This window comes from Elephantulus edwardii, unplaced genomic scaffold, assembly GCF_000299155.1.
Source record: "Elephantulus edwardii isolate Elephantulus edwardi_28Jun2011 unplaced genomic scaffold, EleEdw1.0 scaffold00127, whole genome shotgun sequence".
NCBI lineage: Eukaryota > Metazoa > Chordata > Mammalia > Macroscelidea > Macroscelididae > Elephantulus > Elephantulus edwardii.
Window position 1 is genome coordinate 4,209,351 of NW_006399877.1, and position 15,527 is coordinate 4,224,877.

Sequence of the window (15,527 nt, forward strand, 5' to 3'; positions counted from 1 at the left end):
AAGGCAACAATTCTCCATCTATCCTCTTTGGTAATTGTCCAACTCTCTGATGCATAAAAAGTGAGTGCAAAGATCATGGCCTGTATCAGATGCACCTTACTCTCCAGAGAGACACCATTGCTCTTCAGTACTTTGGAGAGGTCCCTAACAGCAGACTTTCCCATGGCAATGCGCCTTTTAATTTCCTGGCTACCGGTGCCAAGAGTGTTGACTGTGGATTTAACCCAGGGATATCGTGTTAAAATGCGGATTCCAGCCAGGTAGGCCTGGGCTGAGGCTCAAAACTGTGTATTTCCAGTAAGTTTGGGAGTGAGACTTACGCTTCACAGATAGCTTTTCAAGTTGCACACTGTTGGGCTGGAACCACTCATAGCCGAGTCCTGTGGGCTGCAGAGACAGCGCCTGGCACAGAAGGAGAGTGCCCACATTTCTCCCGGTGGATTCCTACCCTGAGCCTTTGAGTTGGCAGCACAGCTCTTTACGACCAGGCCCTCAAGAGGATCCCTGTAAGTGCAGAAGTCTGGGTGTCAAAATGGTCATCTCGGAAAACAAAAAAAAAGCCCTTATGTAGATGCTTTCCGGGTGGCTCAGAATATTTTAACAGTGGATCTTACCGTGTTGTTTTGTTGCTGGAATCGGATAGGGAGTAACCCCGTCCTTTCCGGTCCTCTGCTTCTGAATGATGGCACCTTCCACATGCGCACTATTATCAGATTTTGCTCACTTTGCAGGGGCCCTAGTGACCCAGTGGTTAAAGTGCTTGGCTGGTAACCAAAAGGTGAGCCCCCTTCAAACCCACCAGCACTCCAAGGACAAAAAATGACAGTATGGGAAGCCAAATTTCATACTAAATATTTGTAATAAACCAAATGCTATTTCAGGATGTGAGGGAGGCTGATACAAGCTGGAATTCACCGTGAAGCGCTAAGGCGATCCTTAAAGGTTTACAGGATTCGTGTATTATGTTTGCTAACCCCTCCCTCCTCAGGAGAAACAAGCAGCAGAAGGTTTTTAACAGAAAGAGCTTAGCTTCATTTGCATTGAATTCTCTTGGTGATTTGCTCCCTGGCAATTTTCAATAAAGGCACAGGGAAGCGAAGGACCAGTGTTTCAGTTGTTCGAGAATCATTTGCCTCCTGCTTCACCTCTGTTTTCTCCTACATACTTAGGGTTCTGTCTCATTAATACTTATACTTTACCCTCGGTCTGCAACATGACAGCTTCTGTAAAAATATGTTGTCTGACACCATCGACTAGGAACCCACCCATAGCTGACCCTCCAACAGGTTTTCAGAAACAGTAATCGCACAAAAGATTGCTCATTTTTCTCCTGAGGACCAGCTGGTGGATTCAAACCATGTGCCTTTGGGCTGGCAGTGCAGCTCCTTACTGTTGGGCCACCAGAGCTTTTGAAAAGTCTATAGGACATTCTGCTCTGCCCTTGAGGTTTGCTGTGATCTGGAATCAACATGAAGGCGATGGCTTGGTTTGGCATGCTCAACAGATTCCCGAGAGGCTGCAGGTGTGTAGAGATGGTGTTCCCCCGCACTTGGGTTTCAGCCAGGTGAATTACCTTATCCAGGATCACAGGTGTGCTGGGACCTCCCACCAAGGCCATTTCACCGCCTCGACCTTAGACACCTGCTGCTGAACCTGTCTTTTCCCATAGAGCAGAGTTCCTTCAAGATAATAAAGATGGAGATTTGAGGTTTCTCACCAGAAAAAAATATCCAAGGACTGAATTTTTAAAAAGAAAAAAATATATACAGATCGTGTTCAGAATAAGATTGTCCTCCCAGAAGACGTCACTGAAGGGAGGTCATTCCATAGATGGACACCTTGGATGTGTTTCATTCAAACCTTCTCTCTCTTCCCAGTGACTCACCAGTTATATGCGAGAGATGTCTTCCTGTCTGTTGTTGTTGTTATGTGCCAGTGGGTCACCTGCAACGCATAACAACCCTATCTCCAGTGGCTCTGAAGCCTGCCCTGTCCAGAGCCAGTCTCACTGATTCTGACATATCTATCCCCATTGCCCCAGTTACTGTATCAATCCATCTCATCTGGGGTCTTCCTCTCCTGCGCTATTCCTCCATCCGTCCACACATGATATTCTTCTCCAAGGACTGTTCCCTCCTGGCCAAATGCCCAAAGTATGTGAGATGAAGCTTCAAAATCCTAGCCTCCAACTTCAATCTCTTCTCCATCTATCATGGTACTGCCAGTTGGCCCAGTGGTGAGAAGCTTTGTTTTCTTGATATTGAGCTTCAATCCATATTGAAGACTACAGAACTTGACCTTCTGCAGCAAACACTTCAGATCCTCCTCAGTTTCAGCAAGCAACATTGTATCATCTGCATAATGCAGGTTGTTGATTAGTCTTCTTCCAATCTTGATGCCACATTCCTCCTCATAAAGCCCAGCCTCCCAGATGATCTGTTCTGCATGTAGATTGAAAAGGTATGGTGACAGGACACATCCCTGATGCACTCCTTTCCTGATTTTGAACCATGCAGTGTTTCCGCTTTGTTCTAAGGGCCGCTTCCTGGTCCAAGGATAGGTTTCACATAAGCACAATCAAGTGATCTGGGATTCCCATTGTCCTCAAAGTTAGCCACAGTTCCCATCATTAGCAGGTTTAGTTCGTTGACTTCCAGTCCAGACCATGTTTGCATTAAACTAAGATGTATGCTCCAAGCCTTGTTGTAGAAACTTGCTTGGAGGTGAAGAGTGACGAGTTTTTATACCATGGGTCAGAAGCAGGATGTCTCAAGGGCAGGTCTTCAACAGGGAGAAAAGTCAATATATTTGAACAATCACTAGAAGTAATCCCACCCTTTTTCTTGTAGTTATTGCTATTATGTCTCAACTACAACTCATAGATCAAAGAGATCTATGACTATAAAGCTGTGGACAAAGAATATGAACCCTGCCTTATCCTGTACCAACCTCTTGATATGTGTTTAAGATTATTTAAAGAACTCTGATGGAATTTGGAAAGACAGGGTAATAGTGGACATAGACCAATAGGGATTAACTTTATAAAACAGTGTAGGGGAATGATTGTATGAAACACAATGAGAAGGAAGGAATGTGTGAAACACAATATTTATGAATGAAACACATTGTATAGAAATTTTGTATGTAAACCAATATAAAATAAAAATAAATTTAAAACAACTTCACTATAGTAAAATTTTATTAAATGCTAAAATAATTCTTAAAAAAGAATTCTAGTGGATCTGGCTTTTGGGCTTCGTGGCTAGATGTGGGCTGCTGACCAAAAATTGTGTTCAAATCCACTAGTTGCTCCTTTGGAGAAAGTTGAACATCTCCGGCCTTAAAGGTTTACAGCCGTGGAGACCTGCTGGGGGCGCCAGGAGCTGGCATTGACCCCATGGCAGTGGGTGGGATTATCTGCTTCCCGATTTTTCCTCTCCTCTTCTTTCCAACCCTGGTAAACCATCAGAGACTGTTTCTCTCTGTGTGGAAACTTTTATAATAGTGGATCCATACCCCGTCTTTCTTTTTCTGAGTCATTTATTTAATTTAAAAGAGTACCCTCCAAATGCATCCACGTTCCACAGTGTCTGATGAACTCTCTAATATTCTTTATTGCATAGTATTCCACTGTGTGTATGACTGCTCATTTGCTGACAGCCCTGGGGTTGTTTCCATCTCTTTGCTACAGCTGAAGCAAAGAAGGACTTTGTTATTAACCTTGAGGTCATGGTCACAGGAGAGCTGTTGCCCACATGTCAAAATCTTGGCAGCTCTGTAGTCATCCCTCCGTAGGCCAGGCTGTGAGCCACTCCACTTTGTCTCCAAGGCTGTTGGGATGTTCCTCTCTCAACCCAGAGAGGCACAGCACCCCCCGGGGGCTTTAGTCACCCTTTTCTGGGGTCCCCAGTACCATGCTAGTCACACAGAATAGGGATCCATTGGGTGGCTCTTCATTCGGTTCTGGTTGCAGTTGGTTCAGGTTTGGAACCAGCTCCTTGGACTGTGAGGCCCTGGATGGTGCAAACAGTGAGCATGCCTGGATGCTACCCGGAAAGTTAAGTGTTCTGGTTCACTCTGTGGTGCCTCAGAAGAAAAGCCTGGCAACCTGCTTCTGAGGATTCAGCCCACAAACCCTGTGGAGCAGAAGTCTGTGCTGCCCTTACAGCGTCTGGATAAGCCAGGGGCCACAGAATGACAACCGTGACTGTAGAGAGGGGAGGGGACAGACTCTCCAGATGATTCTGCATCATTCGAGAAAGAACTGGAGTTGGCCTGGGGAATCTGAGCACCTTGAATTTGTCACCAGAGGTTTGCCATTTCCTTCCCCCGTGCCCATCACCAGGCCCCTGGCATGTGCAACCTTGCAGCCACTGTTTGCAGAATGAACTCCAGGGGAATGCCCGCCACAGCTCTTTGGCAGTGGGAGTTGGCAGGGTTTGTTCAGGCACAGAAGAGGCACAGCCCCCAGCGTCCTTGCCCTCCCTGTCTGCAACACGCTGTGGGTGACAATGTGCCCTCCATGCCACAAGCCCCCACGATAAAAGCAGCCAGAAGTCCAAGAGTCGCAGGGCCAGGGCGGTGCCTTCCTCCCCCTAAATGCTCGGCATGCTCTTGTCCGCTCCCCCACATGTCCCAGCATTGAGGGGTCTAACTTCGTGCTGGAGATCAAAGGCCCAGGCCACTCGGCTCAGCAGCCCCGCAGAGCCACAGCAAACAAGTCAGGCAGCCACAAAGATGCTGGCAGCAGGACTCGGGCCCCGTGGCGAGGTGTATACAGAGACACAAGGGAATGTCACCAAGCACACCATCCATGGGCAACAGTCACACTTCAAATAGATGTAAGAGACACCTACAGAGTTCAGAATTACTGAGGCAAAAGGTTGCACAGCGAGCTCGTGACATAAATCACCAGCCCCAGCCCCAGACAAAGGTAGTACTGCAGCTGCCGGCAGACTCGAAGCGCGTCGGAGCAGGGCGCACTGCTCCACCTGCACGCATCAAAGTGTTGTCACAGCTCTGGGGGTGAGCGAGTCACAGTGCCAGGCCTTTGTGCCTGGCTGACCGCCACGTAAGACCAGGAGTGGGGATGTGGAGCAGCCCAGGTGCCGGCCCAGGAGGGGCTGGATGTGACTTCTGGATCCAGAGTGCAGTCAGGTGGAGGAGGCACGTGGACCCAAGCTTGTCTTGTGACTACTGCAGGCTGCCTGCAGGGTTCAGGACTGATGTGAATAAAGGGGGTGTCGGAAAGGAGCCCCGGTTTCCCCTAGTGCCTCTTTTCTAGAGAACTCCTGAAGGAGAAATGAGGCCCGATGTTACCATTTCACAAAGCAGTACTGCTTTTCTGGCCCCTCTTCTCTGAAGAATTGTCTCTGCTGCTCCCCAGGCCAGCCTGTTGGGACTCCCAAGGGGTCCGTGGTCCTAGCTGCTGTCCAGCGGGCTCCAGTTCAGGAAACTGTCTTCGTTCTCTGGCACGGCTGTGACACTGTTCAGTAACAGAACAATGAGTCAGAAAGACTGAAGAGAGTTGGTATGTTTGAATTGTTGTGTTGGTGAAAAATAGTGTCCCCTGGCTTTCCAAAAAAACGGAGAGATCTGTGTTAGAGGAGATGCAAGCCGGGTACTCCTGAGAGGCTAGGATGGGGAAACTTCACCTCTCAGTCCTTAGAAAAAGATGTCGTGCTGGGAAAGGTGGAGGGTCATCAGAAGGAGAGGGAGCCCACGGTGAGGTGGGTGGACTGGGCAATGACGGCAACAGTGGGTCTGCGCGTTAGCGGATTGTGAGGCTCGTTCCGGACAGAGCGAGGTTCTGACCTGGTCATTGTAGGATCGCCATGAGGCAGAGTCTACTCAGTGGCACCTAACAACACCAGCCGTAACAAGTACCACGAATGAGAGACCACAGCCTTCAACACGGACTACATCTCAACATTGAGAAGACAAGGGTTCCCGCCAGTGGGCCAATGGACAACATCATGATGGAGGGAGAGAAGGTTAAAGTTGTCAACAGTTTCATCTTGCGGGGTCCACAATTAACATCTTTGACACCAGCAGTCAAGAAACCAAAGGATCTCATTAAAACGAATAAAATTTAATTAAAAAAAAAGAAATCAAAGGATCTATTACCCGAAGGTGCACGTGTCAAATTCACCAGATGCTTCGCTGGAGGAAGGGCAATTTCCTCCTGTGCCAGTCAGATCCAATTCGACACTACAAAACAAGGGAAAAAAATCCAAAAGCTATATTGCATTGGGTAAATCTGCGGCCCAGGGCCTCTCTAAGGTGTCAAGGAGTGCGGTGGTCAGTGTTTACTGATAAAAATTACCTCCCCGCCTCTTGACTTTGACTTTGCCTTGTGGATGGGAAGGCATACGCAAGTAGGGGGTGTCAGCCTGTCCACAGGGTGAGGGGCTGGTCTCACCACTAAACTGAGCAGATTCAGCAGCAGAACTTGAAATTTTCACCGCCAATGAAGAAGCAGCAAGAGAATCCAGCATGGCCCTCGGGACCAGAGATTCCTGCACCAGTCAGACCTACAGGAGAGCAGCAGAGAGCCAGGGACCTGACATGCTGCCCTGGGGACTGCTATGTCTCAAAGCCAGAGCTAGAAGCCTTCTGACCAAGGTTTTTTAAAGGATTTCAGGAGCTGGGGGCCAGGGGGCAAGCCATAATTGGCAGAACTAAGAGCTTTGTAACACTGGCCTAAAGCCCCGAGGCTGAAGGGTGAGGTGCCTGTGAGCACATTCTGGAAGCTGTCGTGACTGAGTACTACCAACCAGAATTAAAGTGTTGTTGTTATTGTTGTTTACTAGAAGTCAGGAAATCAAAATGTTAATTGCATTAGGGAAGTCTGCTGTCAGGGACCTCTCCAAAATGCTAAAGAGCAATGGTGGTGGTCTAGAGACTAAGGTGCATCTGACCCAGGCCATGGTCTTCACAGTTACTTGCTATGCATCAGAGAGCTGGACAGTGACTAAGGATGACAGAAGAAGAATTGATGTCTTTAAGTTGTGGTGCTACAGAAGAGTCTTGAATATACCATGGACCACAAAGAAAAGAAATAGATATGTCTTAGAGAGCGTGAAACCAAGTTTCTCCCTTAGAGGCAAGGATTTTGAAGCTTCATCTCACTTACTTTGGGCACATGGCCAGGAGGGGCCAGTCCTTGGAGAAGGATATCATGCTTGGAAGGGTGGAGGGACAGTGCAAGAGAGGAAGACTCTGGATGAAATAGATTGACATGGTAACTGGGGTGTTGAGAATCTGTGAGACCGGCTCAGGATAAGGCAGTGTTCAGAGCTACTGTACATCAAGTCGCTATGAGTTGCAGGTAACTCGATAGCTCATAACAACAGTAATAATATGATTCTGTGTGGTCTGTGAGCTATTGCAACAGATTTGGGGCCCAGAAAAGCAGTAAGATTGGTGTTGGAATGAGTAGGAGAAAGTGCAGGAGCATGAGGGATGTGTCTGACCTCATGGGAATTGGTTTTGTGCTGTTGAGCTTGTTGACATTTCAACATCATTTCAACGGAGACAGTTCCCCTTTGTGGAGTTGGTAAAGGTCATATCTGGCCATCCCCGTGCTGCCCTTGCAATGATGCAGCTTAAAGAGGGTGCATCCATTTCAAGCCATGATCATGGTCTTTTCGATTACTTGTTATGCATCTGAAAGTTGGACAGTGACTGAGGATGATAAAAGAATTGATGCCTTTGAGTTGTGGTGTTGGAGCAGAGTACCTAATGTCTCGTGTACTGTCAGAAGAACGTCAAATCTGTCTGAGAGGAAGTGCGGCCAGAATGTTCCTCAGAGGCAAGGTTGGTGAAGCTTCCTGTCACGCACATTTCAGGGGGCAGTTCTTGGAGATGGCTAGCATGCTTGGAAGGTGGAGGGTCAAAGGAGGAGAGGAAGGTGCTCAAGGAGATGGACAGACACAGTGACTGCAGCGACGGGCTCAAGTGTGTCAGAAATGATGAGGACAGGACAGGGTTCAGGTCCATTGTCCATGGGGTCACTATGACCTGATGGTGTCTAACAAAACCCCACAAGTCATAACAAAGATACCACAGGAAGGTGTGTCTCTGTATCTGGTGCTGCTATACAAAGACACCATAAGGCTGTCTGTCAACTAGTGTTGATGTGATGGAGATACCGCAAGTGGGTCGCTTTGTTTAAGAGGCGAGGGGTGTGAATTCAGGATGCTGGCTCTAAGGAAAGGCTTTCTCCCTGTGTGTCTCCTGGATCTTCAAGTTTCCCTTTGCTAGGACTCCAGGTACAAAGCACATGCCACACTCCAGCTCGTCATTCTTGGAAGTAGTGGGCCCCTCTCCCCCACTTCTGTCTCTTGTTTTCTCTTGTAAAAGGTGATACGGGTCACATCCTGGGGAAACTTCCCAGCCACCAGCTGGGGCTGTGACCTGATTAAAGGTATTAAAGCAGAGCAGAGATGGTCACGTCCTGAGGTGAATACATCATTACGTAGGGTGATGCTGCGTTCATCAACAGCATTTCCTGGGACAAGCTCTGCAGCACTGGAGCCAGAGATGAATGGGAATGCGCATATTCCCCCCCACCCCACCCCCACCCTGGAGCTGTGGGCAGCCACACACAGCAAGGATGGTTGCTTCACAGTGGGGAACGTCCACAGCCTTGTCAGAGGCCTCGGGCAGGTGACACTGCACCAGATCTGAAGGCCGAGGGCTGAGTTGTGTGAAGGTGTCTGAGGGTGGTGGAAAGTGGGTAGAAAGAACTGCAAAGCAAATGTCCTGGGGCAGAGAAAGCCCTGCAGCTGCATGCATGCACACATGTAGACTCAGACTCTGCCGAGTGACCTCAGACAGAGTGCGGGAGGAGTCAGGTGAGGCTGACCAGGTGGGCAGGAGCCCAGCTCAGGCCTTTCTCCTGAGGACAGACGCCACACCACCATCAGCTGCTGTGTTCACTTAGACACATGACCACCCTGCCTGTCTGTGTCCGCGTAGAGCTGGCTCCACTGGGTTCTTTTGCCTTTTAACTTTTTATTATTTATTTATTATTTGGGGAACTTTGATGGCCTAGTGGTAAGAAGCTGCGCTGCAATCCCAAAGGCTCATGGTTCAAAGCCACCAGCGGCCCTGCGGGGAAAAGAATGGGCGATCTCCTCCAGTGTGATTAACTGCCTCTGAAAACCCGCTGGAGGGGCAGCTGTGGGTCTTTTCTAACTTAGCAGCACACAAGAACGGCAACAGTTATGATCTGAATGAATGTGTACAGTACGATGAGTTTCCGGTGAACCATGCGAGCACACGTGACGTTGAATGCAGTCCTAATGGAACAGCACTGTCCCCTCTCTGCCCCTGTATCTCCCATTTCCATTTGTCCTTCTAGCCTTTCCTGCCTCCTGAGCTTTAACCCAGAGCAAAGGCTTCCCTTTTGACTTTGGATGGTTGACTCCACTAAGGAGTGTGTTCCTCCTGGTGTTACCGTTCACCTGATAAAAGCAAATACAAAAATACTGTCTGTGTGAATTCTGGCTCAGGACAGTCATCACAGGGTTCCTCAGGCTGTCTTCCTCCTGAGGATAAGGTGGTGGAGAATCCAGCCCACCACCCTTCTGGTTGGCAGCCATAATGCTCTGAGCCCCCAGGGCCTCTTTGCTCACCTGTAGGCATGTCGGTCTCAACAAGGTGGACTGACCTGGTGGCGACAGCAGTGACCGTGAGCATAGCAGTGTGCGGATGGCTCAGAGAGGGCAGGGCCCAGCGGGAGCTGTAATCTACTCAGGAATCTAATAATGTTGTTTGGCTGCAAGCTCACCGTCACAGGTGAGATCGAGTCCAGGTAGATGGGTGAGTGACAAGGACTGTGGTCCTGGGGCTGCACCATCCGTGACTGATTTTTCAAAACTAGGTTGCCAGGCCTTTATTCTGAGGCACTTATGGGTGGGCTGGAACCCTTTTGTTTAGGAGCTGAGCACGTAAAGTGTTTGGATCCCCAGGGATACCTCTAGTGAAAATAAGCCAAATTAACCCCACTGATGTAAAATAGATTATGATTTGTGATGACCCCCCCCATCAGGTTTCAAGGCTGTAAATCTTCCTGGGAGGAGATGGCCCATCTTTCTCCTGCACAGTGCCTGGTGGATGTGAACTGCCAGCCTTCCAGTTAGCAACCCAATCTGTTACACACTGTGCCACAGGGCTCCTTCCAATGGCAACGGGAATCTAGTTGTAAACCAGTGGTTTCAGATCTGTCCCTGTTCCTGCGGAGAGCACCCTGGATGAGGGAAGCTGGCAGAAAACCTGGCCACTGTGAAATCCACGTGAGAGACAGGAGCTCTAGCTTAGACAGGGAGGGACAGAGTTTAACAGGAGGATGACAGATTCTAGAAGCGTCTGGAAAATCCTGCCTTGCCTCGTTTACTGGACGTCAGTTAGTCTGCTGCCATCAAGTTGATCTGCTCTGGCGGGACAGAGAAGAACTGCCCTGAGCTTCCAAGGCTGCCCATCTTTCCGGAAACAGACTGGCTCATCCTTCTCCTGATGAGGGTTCAGTAGATTTGAACCACTAACCTTCTGGTTAACAGTCTAATGCCTATCCCAGAGCTCTTTCCTAGACCTTGATCATGCTGAGAAGGAGGCCTCAAGCATTTGTACCTAATACTGAAGAGCAATGATGTCAGATTGAAGACTAAGGTGCCCTCGATTCAGGCCATGGTCTCTTCAATTACTTGCTATGCATTTGAGATCTGGACAATGAATATGGATAACGGAAGAATTGATGCCTTTAGTTCTGGTGTTGGAGAATAGGATTGACTATTTCGTGGACAGCAAAAAAATTAAACAGTTATGTCTTGAAAAAGGTGCAATTGGAGTATGTTTTGAAGGCAAGGATGGTGAAGCTTTATCTCTCATGCTTTGAACATGTTGCTAGGAGAAGCTAGTCCTTGGAAAAAGGATATTACATTTTGAAAGGTGGAGGGTCAGCGCAAGAGAGGAAGACCCCTGTTGAAATGGACAGATAGAGCGACTGCAGCCTGGCACAGGATAGGACGGGATTCAGATCTGTTGTCCATAAGGTCACTATGAGTCATACTCAACGGCACCTAACATAGAATTTGGTACAATGAGCTCAAGTGTGGCAGAGAGCATGAGAGGACAAGTTAGATCCGTCCTTCATAGGGTTGCTGTCATCATCAGCTCACCAGCACCTAACAACAACAACAATATGGAACGTCTGAGGTGGCTCCCCACAGTGTGTTCCCACCACCGTGGGGGTTTGGGGTTGAGCCCAGGGGGAGCAGTGGTCAGAAGCCACGTGCATTTCCTGCCTTCTGAGCAGCGGGTCCCTGTCCCCCGGGCAGGGGTGAGGCGCTGGCGCCAGGCACAGAGCCCTCTCTTTCTTGCCCTTGTTTCATTTCTCCGTCTACACAGGCGGCAGCGTGCCGTCTACACAGGCGGCAGCATGCCCGCGTGGCTCTTCCCCTTAATTTTCTTTCTGCCGCCTCATTAGCTGAAGAGTGTGCGAGTGGCCGCTAAAGACATCAGCGTGTCACTGCAATGTGGCAGCGGCTGGCAGACAGCAAGGAGGCAGTGGAGATTTTTAAACCGGGTTGGCATAAAAATAATGAAATTAGCCAGCTGCCTGGCAAACCTGAGGGGGCAGGCACAGGGCTAGGAGCAGCTGGGGGCCCAGAGGAGAGGCAGGTGGTAAGACTCGTCCTTGGTCTGTGACCCAGGAGGACAGGCCAGACCAGGAGGGGAGGGGGCAGCCAGCAGGATGGAGAACCACTTGGGGCCCTGTGCATTCTGCAGAGGGAACACAGAGGGCCCCGGTGAGCAAGGCCTGCCAAAGGGAACATAACCCAGGGCTCCGTCAGGTTACAGCACCAGGAGATCCTGAAGAACCCGTGTCTAACTGGCACAGCATCCTCGAGCACACAAAGGGGAGTTTGAAATCAGAGGCTGTGTGCGGCAGGGAGGGGTGTGTTAGTGGTGGCTCTGAGGAGTCAGTGATATCAAGCAGCACATGCAAACTGCACGACGTCCCCTGGGCCTCTGATCCCCCCTTCCCTGGGGCTGGAATTTCTGTGGGCTCTGCCTCTCTCCTCCAGAGCCAGCTGATGTCAGACTTTGTGACAGTCATGGAGGGAAAACAAACCCAGGGAGGGAGAGGGCGGACATGACCATTCTCACAGTGCCCACAGGATGACCACTCAGTGCTGCTTGTCTGCTCTGCTCACTAAAGCATCTGAGAAGACAGAGGAAGGTGAGGAGGCGACAGAGGAAGGACATCCACGTCGCAGAGCCACCAGGACAGCCTCCCGTCTGCACCCAGGCTTGTCCCTCTGCTGTTCCACCATCATCCTAGACCAAGCAGATAGCATTAAAAAGAGAAAAAGCCAACCAGGTGCAGGGCACACTCACAGAAGGTGTAAAGAGCTCAGATGGCATCATTCCAGGAGATGGGTGAGCACAGAGGTGATGCCCAGAGCAGCCCTGGGTACATGGCATTGCTAGGTGCCGTTAAGGAAGCTCCGACTCATAGTGCCCTGTGTAAACAGAACAAAGCCCTGTCTGGTCCTGTGCCAGCCACACTCACTGCAGTGTTTGAGCCCAACTGCGGCCACTAGGCCAGTCCATTTTGTGGGGGGTCTTCCTCCTTTTCTTGGTTTTAAGTGCCGCCAGGTTAACTCTGACTCAAAGCAACCATGCAAACAACACATCGGAACCTCACCCTGCCCTGAACCATCCTCATCCTCTCCGCCACGTTCAAGTTCACTGCAGTCACGATGGAAGTGTATCTTGTGGAGGGTTTGCCTCTTTCACTCACCCTCTCTTTTCCCAGTTTGATGTCTTTTTCCAAGCCCTGGCCATCACCACCATTCAGACGTCACCTCTTCTTCCACTTCCCTACCCGTCCATCCTTTAGGTGTATAAAAGCCATGCCGCTGGCATGGTGAGGGAGGCGGTGGTAGCCTTTGACCTCCATCCGTGAAGGATCCCCATCAACGTCAGCAGGAGCCAGCCAGTCAATCCCCAGGAGGCCAAACGTGCCACCACACTGCAGCACCGCATCTGTCAGTCCGACCACCACCTGCCCCTCCACAGCTCTTGCTACGCCCTTAGTAGGTCTTCTAATCCGTTGCATTGACCACACAGACGTACTAACCATAGATACTATTGTGGTGGTTTTGCGGTAAGGACTTTCACTACCAACCCGAGGCACATGATTCCAGTCCACCAGCTGGGTGGGAGTCAGATGGGCAGTCTCCTCCCGTGTGATTTGCTGCCTCTAGAGACCCACTGAAGGGTCAGCTGTGAGTCAGTTCCAGCTCAGTGATGGTTGTTATTAGGTGCCGTCGAGTATGACTCGCAGAGACCCTATAAACAGCGGATCTGAGCCCCATCCTATCCTGTGCCGTCTTCATACTTCCTGACACACTAGAGCCCATTGCAGCAGCCACTGCGTCAATCCACCTGGTTGAGGGTCCTCCTCTTCTTCACTGACGCTCCACCCTTCCAAGTACCATGCCCCTCTCCAAGGAATAGCCCATCCTAGCAATATGCCCAACGTATGTGAGGCAAAGCCTCACCATTTCTTCCTCCAAAGAGCACTCTGGCTGCACTTTCTCCAAGACACAGTTATTTGTTCTCTTGGCCGTCCATGAGAGATATTCAGTGCTTTTCTCCACCACCACAATTCAAAGGCATCAATTCTTCTTCTGCCATCCAGCTTTCTGATGCATAGCAAGTAACTGGAAAGACTATGGCCTGAATCAGATGCACCTTAGCCCTCAAACTGACATCATTACTCCTCAATAATTTGGAGAGGTCCCTATCTACAGACTTTCCCAATGTAGTATGTCTACTGATTTCTTGACGGCTGATACCAATGGTGTTAATTGTAGATCCAAGTAAGATGAAATTGTTGACAGTTTCAGTCACTTCTCCAGCCACCATCATGTTGCCTATGGTCCAGTGGTAAGAATCTTTGTTTTCTTGGCATGGAGATGCAATCCATACCAAAGGCAGCATTCCTTGATCTTCTGCAACATGTGCTTCAAGCCCTCCCCACTTTCAGCAAGGAAGTTTGTGTCATCTGCCTATCACAGGTTACTGGTGAGTCTCCCTCCAATCCTGATGTCACATTTCTCCTTCATAGAGTGCAGCTTCTTGAACAATTTGCTCAGCATACAGACTGAACAGGTACGGAGAGAGAGTACAACCCTGACACACTCCCTTCTTAATGTTAAAGCACTCATTGTTTCCCTGCTCTGTGCGCACAGCCACCTTCTGGTCTGGGTATAGGTTTCATGTGAGCACAGTTAAGAGCACTGGGACTCCCATTCTGCTCAATGTCAGCCACAACCTGTTATGATTCATACACTCAAACGCCTTTGCATGGTCCATAACAAAAACAACAACATGGGGCATATTAGGGAAATATCATTCCGGAGAGACGCATACAGGATACCAGTCTCAGTCAGGGCAGCCTCTTTTCAGGAACATTCAAAGAGATGTCCCTCTCTGACCACCAGCCTTGAGGCTCTGGGCCTTGCCTCAAAGATGCAGGGCAGTGTTCCAAGGATCTTCTAGTTCTGCCAAGTATGTGGGAACCCTGCCCCCCCCACCCCCTCATCGTTCTCCCTCGGAGTAGCTGATGGATTCAAACCTCCAACCTCTCCATTAGCAGTAACTGATTATGCCATGCGATCTCCTGTAGGGGGAGCCATAGTTCTCATCACAAGATCTAGGGGAGGGAGGGGTGGGCAGGGAGAAAAGTGCTACAAGGAATGAATGGAAATCCAGAGTCTCTGTAAACTTTCATTAAAATTAATTTTAAAAAAATAAGAAAAAAAAAGATTTAGAGGAATGTTCCCCTAGAAACCACGTCCCATTCCCCATAGAGTCTGAGAACACTGAGCCCCTAAGAGCCACAAAAATACATTAAAATGGAAAGTCAGGAGGGCGGCACAAAAATGATGATTGAGGCCATGAAGTAAATTATTCTAAGAAAGCATGAGCACAGGGTATACTAGATATACATACAGGAAGGGCAGAATTGATTCATTAAGAGAGTCAAATCCGTGATGTACACCAGGGTGCTGTGCTGTTTCTGCCTGTGTGTCCACACAGCCAGGACTCCCACTCCCCTGCCCTGCTGTGCCTGGAAGGAGCCTCACCCCTCCATTCAGAATTACTCAGGGTCCCAGGTCAGCTGAATTCTGGCTGCTCCTTGTTATATGCCATCAAGTCACTTACAACTCATAGCAACTCTATCTATGTAAAATAGCTCTGAACCTTGCCCTATCCTGAGCCAATATCACTGTCTCTGACAGACCTAAGCCCCTTTCTTCAGTCACTGGGTCAATCCACTCATCCTAGGGCTTCCTCTCTTACACTGTCCCTCCACCCTTCTAAGACTGATATCCTTCTCCAAGGACTGGTCCCTCCTGGCCATGTGCCCAAAGTATGTGAGATGGAGCTTCAAAATCCTTGCCTTCAGGGAGCAGCTTGGTTTCAGCCTTTCCAGGACAGACCTGTTT

The 15,527-nt window shown here is 49.5% G+C and overlaps 1 protein-coding gene across 1 annotated transcript in view; it reads left to right on the forward strand.

Annotated features, from left to right (window-relative positions):
• Nucleotides 1-15,527, forward strand: part of ASB18 (ankyrin repeat and SOCS box containing 18) — an 85,725-nt gene that overhangs the window by 57,569 nt on the left and 12,629 nt on the right. The gene's annotated exons all lie outside the window — the stretch shown is intronic.